Source organism: Echinops telfairi, unplaced genomic scaffold (assembly GCF_000313985.2).
Source record: "Echinops telfairi isolate 266 unplaced genomic scaffold, ASM31398v2 ScPeMD7_7424;HRSCAF=8462, whole genome shotgun sequence".
Taxonomy (NCBI): domain Eukaryota; kingdom Metazoa; phylum Chordata; class Mammalia; order Afrosoricida; family Tenrecidae; genus Echinops; species Echinops telfairi.
Genome location: NW_022111324.1, coordinates 75,006,874 through 75,012,889, shown reverse-complemented (window position 1 = coordinate 75,012,889; position 6,016 = coordinate 75,006,874). Strand labels below are relative to the sequence as shown.

At 50.5% G+C, this 6,016-nt stretch overlaps 1 long non-coding RNA gene across 1 annotated transcript in view; it reads left to right on the top strand.

Moving 5' to 3' along the window:
* The window catches only part of LOC123522583, a 7,588-nt gene extending 2,843 nt beyond the window's left edge, over positions 1-4,745 (top strand). The window contains exon 3 of the long non-coding RNA XR_006680834.1: positions 4,705-4,745. This is a non-coding gene — a long non-coding RNA (uncharacterized LOC123522583). The remainder of the gene's footprint in view (positions 1-4,704) is intronic.
* The last annotated feature ends 1,271 nt before the right edge of the window (positions 4,746-6,016 follow it).

The window sequence follows — 6,016 nt, the reverse complement described above, 5'->3', positions numbered from 1 at the left end:
CAAAGTAGCACACTCGCTGACCCATGATGTGGATCTGAGGAGAGGAGAGGAGAGGAGAGGAGAGGAGAGGAGAGGAGAGGAGAGGAGAGGAGAAGAGAAGAGAGATTGATTCCTCAAAGCTCGCAGGATTAAGCTCTGTGCCCCAGCTTGGTGTTGGGAAACCTTACAGCCGCTGTGGGCAAGCAAAGCCTTCTCCTCCATGACTGAGGGTTTCTTGGATCAGGGTGTTGGTGAAGCTGAATTTGGGCAAGAGCCTTGGAAGCTGTTTCCAGGAAAGAAGTTGACAGGAGCTCATTAGATCTGGTAATTGGTTGCTTTTTAATTAATTTATTTATTTGTTGCAGGCGGTAGTGACTGTGGCTTAGAGAAGATATTAGAAGGATTTTCTTCAGGACCAAGCACTAACTGTCCCAGTTTTAAGGGGAATGCTGGCCCCTGTCCAGTCACCTGCTACCTGTCACGTTTCACCTGGCCGTGTACCTGTCTGTAAAATGATTCTTTGAGCCTGTGCAGCCGCCAACAGGTGAACCTCACTCATGATCCCGCTCAGCTACACCTAAGTCTGGGGGAAGAGCTCTTTAAGTCTTTGTCTCCAAGGGTAGCCTTTACATGGAGTTATCTCAAGTCCAGTGAGTTAGTTTATTGTGCCAACCTGGCTGATAAACACATGTGGGGTTAATTGAAGGGCGGAGAGATAAATGACTTGGTGAGCCTTGCCTTCGGAGTTCTTGGGTCTCTTCCTTTGTAATGGTCGGACCAGGGTGCAGCTGCCCTAGCCAGTTCCCTGCTTCAGCTGGCAAGGCTCACTTCCTACACACATCCCTGAGGAGAAGAGGCATGGACCTACCCCAATGCAGCCCTGGGTGCTGGGGTAGCCGTGTGGAGACCCCTGCCAGCACTGAGATGCTTACACGTTCACTGATTCGGCTTTCCTCCTGCAGTCGGCACCATAGTGTATGTTTTGTGAGATGGAGGAGGACTTTGTGGATTGGTGTCGGACATGTGGGTTAATGTTGGACTTGTGAGCTTGGGCAGCACTGGGTTGGGATGTTTTCTTGATGTGCACTTAACCTTTCTATAAAACTCTTTCTTATACATGAGTTTCTGTGGATTTGTTTCTCTAAAGTACCCAGACTAACACATCCAGCTACTTTAAGACGCGATTCTGCGTGACTTGCTGCAAGACGTCCCTGGGTGGTCCTCCATGTGAACATGCTCAGCTGCTAACCAAAACATTGGAAGTTTGAGTCCACCCAGAGGCGCCTCAGAAGAAAGGCCTGGCAGCTCCTCGCAGCCAGTGTACCCCTGCGGAGGACAGTTCTCCTGTGACACCCATGGGGTCCTGGAGAGACAAGAGACGGAGATGACGTGAATGCAAGTGATTTAATGCAAAGGACTTCATCAAAGCCTTCTGTTTCTGGGCAGCACTGATCATCCTTTCCAGGGGAGACGTTTGCTGTCTGGGCATTTTCCAGCCCCATCCACTCCCGCTGGCCATCTCACCAGAGCAGATGGCTCATAATAGTCTCAGTTTGCAACTTGCCACCTCTTTAGGCATATGTTCTGGGTCGGTCCCAACCTGATCAAGTGATTTGCTCGGATGTTCCCAGAGCCCTCACAGTTTTGAGTCCGGCTCCACAGAGACGCTGCAGGTGCCATCTCCCGTTTTGGGAACCTGTGCTTCTAAGCCAGGACACAAAGCTGTCACCCTGGGAGACAGAAGACAGGTCTAGAAACACAGAGTGTGGTCTCTGTCTTCAGCGGACTCTCAGGACCTGCGGTGGCCTCTGGGAGAATACCCGTCAAAGGATGGAGTAGGTTCAAATCAATGATCTGTTTCTGTGGCGCTTTAATATCTTGGACAAAAGCAGGAGAAAGAATTAATGACCAGTGTGAGCTCCGTGGTTTTCTTTTAAACTTTAACAGAATGGCCTTCCTCTGGCCTAACACCTTCCTAGCATCTTTGTATTTATTTACTAACTAGTTATTGTGCCCTGGTGGCACAGTGGTTTCGCATTGGCCTGCTGACCACAAGGTCAGCAGTTTGAAACCACCAGTTGCTCCTCAAGAGAAAAAGAAGGCTTTCTACTCCCATTAAGAATTACCGCCTCAGAAACCCACAGGTGCAGTTCTACCCTGTCCTCTGGGGTTGCTCTGAGTTGGAATTGACTCAAGGGCAGTGAGTTTGAGTTATTGAACTATAATAAATAGCCAGTGCTGGCCTCTGAAAGACAACTCAGTAATATCTGAGATGGTGGGCATACTCCTTGCAGTAGGTGCAGGGCTGTGGCAGGCAGCAAACAGGGACCCACACTGTGTTAGAGGCTGTCTGCTCACAGAAACCTGGCCCAGGGCTGCCCTGAGTTGGCATCGACTCAACAGTAGCGGGTTTCAGGTTTGGGCTGTGGGGCTTTAAGAGGGTTCCACGAGTTGCTGGGTGTAAAGCACTTGGGAGAATGCCCGAGTGTAGTGAGGGTGGTACACATTCGAGACCTTGTCAGCAACCCCAGCAACCTCAGTACTGATTGCCTGAGGGAAGGGAGACAGGAGCCTTGCAGGAGGACAGGTCTAACAGCGCTGCCACAACAGCATAGAATTGTTCTGTAAACAAAGCCATCAAAATGGGAAACTCTCAAGATAGCCCCCTCTAGGCCTACACACGTCTGAAGGTGGAGTTCCCACCTCTCTAATTCCCCCGCCCAAGGAATTCTGCACTCTACCGGGCACACCACGGCAACACAGGGGCTCAGATGGCGTTCCTTTCTACTGTTCTTTGAATTGGGGGAACAAAAAAGTCTGAAAGGGCAAGGTCAGGGCTGGAAGTGGGGAGTTGGGGGAGACAGGCCTCACTACTCTCGGAGAATCAGCATGTGCTCTGTCATGATGGGAAGAATTTTCTCAGCACAATTTCCCTAGCCTTTTTCTCTCCAGTGCAGTTTTCACTTTTCTTAAAACTTCATCCTAAGAAGCCCAATGATCATCTGAGTCCTTCAAGGAAACTTACCAAATGACCTTTTTGGAGTCCAGAACTTTCTGAGCTGACTTCTCTGTCTTGAATTGAACTAGCCCACTGGATCCCCTTGGAAGCCACTGTTCAGATGGGAACTCCACCCCCCCCCTTTTTTTTTTGAAGGCACCAGAACAAGGCCAGGACATGGACATTCTGGAGAGAACTTGTCGGCGGCCCTCCAGAGATGTGGAGACACGTGCTTTGTTTGGAATAAGCCCACCTACGGATGCACTGGGACGCCAAGAGCAATGCTTGTTTCCTTAGCCTTGTTGAGGTCCCAGGACTCTGGGATCCGGCTGTGGGTCTACAGCCACGTTGCTTTGAATCTGAGGGCCACCACTGGGCATCTGTTTACTCTCGAACACATTTGTTAGCTTACAAAGTGACGATCATAGCATTTCCCTTCCCCACGTCATATGCGTGTGCAAGTTGGACCCTGGATAAGGAAGACGGAAGAAGAATCGTGCATTTGAATGATGGTGCTGGCGGGGACTATTGAAAGTATCATGGACGACCAAAACAAGCACATCTCTCTTGGAAGAATACAGCCAGAGTGCTCCTGAGAAGCAAGGATGGCAAGACTTTGTTTTACATACTTTGCGCATGTTGCCAAGAGACCAGTCCCTGGAGAAAGACATCCTGCTTGGTAAAGTAGAGGGGCGACGAAAAAGAGGAAGGCCCTCCACAAGATGGATCGATATAGTGGCTGCAACAATGGGCTCAAACACAAGAACAATTGTGAGGTGGGGGCAGAACAGGGCATTGTCTCATTCTGTTGTGCATGGGGTCACTGTGAGCCATAACCAACTGGATGGCACCTAACGACAACAACAACCTCATTGAGAGGAAGGAAGAAGAACCAATATTTGTATCTACTGTGCAAAGGACCCTGGGGGTGCAGTGGTTAATTAATTGTTGGGCTGCCATCCAAAGGTCAGTGGTTCACACCCACCAGCTACTCCATGAGAGAAATACGTGGCAGTAGCAGGCTATGTAGAGATTTATAGACTTGACAACGATGGGGCCAGTTCTGCTCTACTCTGTAGGGCTGTTAAGAGTTGGATACCACGCTCATATTTATTCTGATGGTGAAGAGAAATAACATGTTTTAAATTTACAAGGATCCCTGGTGGCACGCAATGGGGTTAAGCATTGGACTGTTAGCCTCAAGGTTGCTGGTTCAAATCCCGTCTCTGAAACCTACAGGGGCAGTTCTACTCTGTCTTATAGGGTTGCTCTGAGTTGGAATTGGGTCAGCAGTGGGTTTTGGGTCTCTACCCCACTGGCCTGACCAACAGAACTCTGAATATGGAAAACCCAAACTTCAAAAAACCTAAGCTCACAGCCATCAAGGCTGGTTGATTTCTTTAGAATGAACCCCTGGGAACTCCAAGTATAGGGAGGTGGACTGGGCCTTGCAGGGGAGAAGTGACCGGTACAAGTATTCCCCAAGTACAAACCCAGGTTCTTCTTTGTCCTGGAAGGGCTGAGCTGGTCTCTGCTCCAGAGCTTCCCAGAGGCAGACCAGGTTCAAAGGTGAGCTGATCAATGAAGGTGGGTGTGGCAGTTACATAACCTGTCAACTTGTGAAGGGGTGGAATCTAGCCTGTCAATCAGGTCATAGACAATGAGGCCTCTGTGTGGGCACGGCCTTCTCCTGAGGATTCTTGGAAGTTCTGTCTTTCCCCCTGTAGGTGGGACACACACTTGCTGCGAGACATTCCTGATGACAAACTAGATGGAGCCAGAGTCCTGGAGCTGGAGAATCCATATGGAAAACCACACCAGCGCTGAGATGCTTCCACTGCCACTGTATCCACAGGACTTTCCACCCACTGGCCTGTGATTTCCTGCATTCGGCGTCATTGCATGTGTTGCGTGAGTCTGAAGAGAAATTCACAGACTGGTATCAGACATATGGGCTAATATCAGACGTATGGACTTGATCTGGACTGGGCTGGGATGTTTTCTTAATATACTATTGCTCTTTATATAAAGCTCTTTCTTATACACATATGAGTGTCTATGAATTTGTTTTTCTAGTCCACCCAGACTCACACAGCGGGTAAGGAGGGCTCATCGAGAATGAGGTTGTTCAATGGTGGTCTTCTCCCCTTCTCTGCAGGAGACTTAATGCCCCTCAAGTAGAGCTACTACCCCGTCTGTCTGTCAGTGGAGCAGCCTGTATGTTGCTATGCTGCTGACAGGTTTCCATGGAATTTCCAAACTAAGACAGTCTAGACAGAAAGGCCCAGTGATTTATGTTTAAAGATCAGCCAATGCATACCCTGAGAATCACAGCGGTCCCATCTGTACTGCAGCAAGGGATGGCCCAGGCAGTGTTACATTCCGTCGTGTATGAGGTCGTGGGGAGGCAGGCCAACTTCAAGGCAGGTAACAACAGAGCAGGGTCACACCTTTTGACTGAGGGAAGAGACCAGACCGGTGGGGTCAGTCTCGCTGTGTGCTCACCATTGTGAGCTGCCCTCACATGTCAGGGAGCCACTTGTTGGCAGCCTTTCAGAGTTATCCTCAAGACTACCTGCCAACTGGCCCGGCACCCATGTGGGGGAGGAGGAGGAAGTCTGCAGCAGGCTGGGCCTCTTTGGGAGACTGGCCAGCACTAACGGGCTTGCCATCCGCTGCCCTGATAGCTGCCAGGAAGTTGTGAAATGAAATTTCAAGGACCCTACCACAGCGTCAGAGAATGTGTGGGGTAAATTGGCCGGAAGAGAGGATCCTGGGGGAGACCGATCCATTTCCCTGGTGCTCCATTCGTGTCTCGGCGCCAGGGCAGTTCTGAGCCCCCCAGGGGCAACTTGGGGCCGGCTGAGTGTGTCGGGGTCCTCTGCCCTGTAAGCCCCTGCGGTGAGCAGGGTCCGGAGGGTGGGGCACACTCACGGCGTCATTAAGGACGGTGCGGTGACAAGAATTATCGCCTGGGTTGGACCCTAAGGAACAGATGCTACCTGCTTGGATTTCTTCTCGGCCTCTACCAGGCCAGAG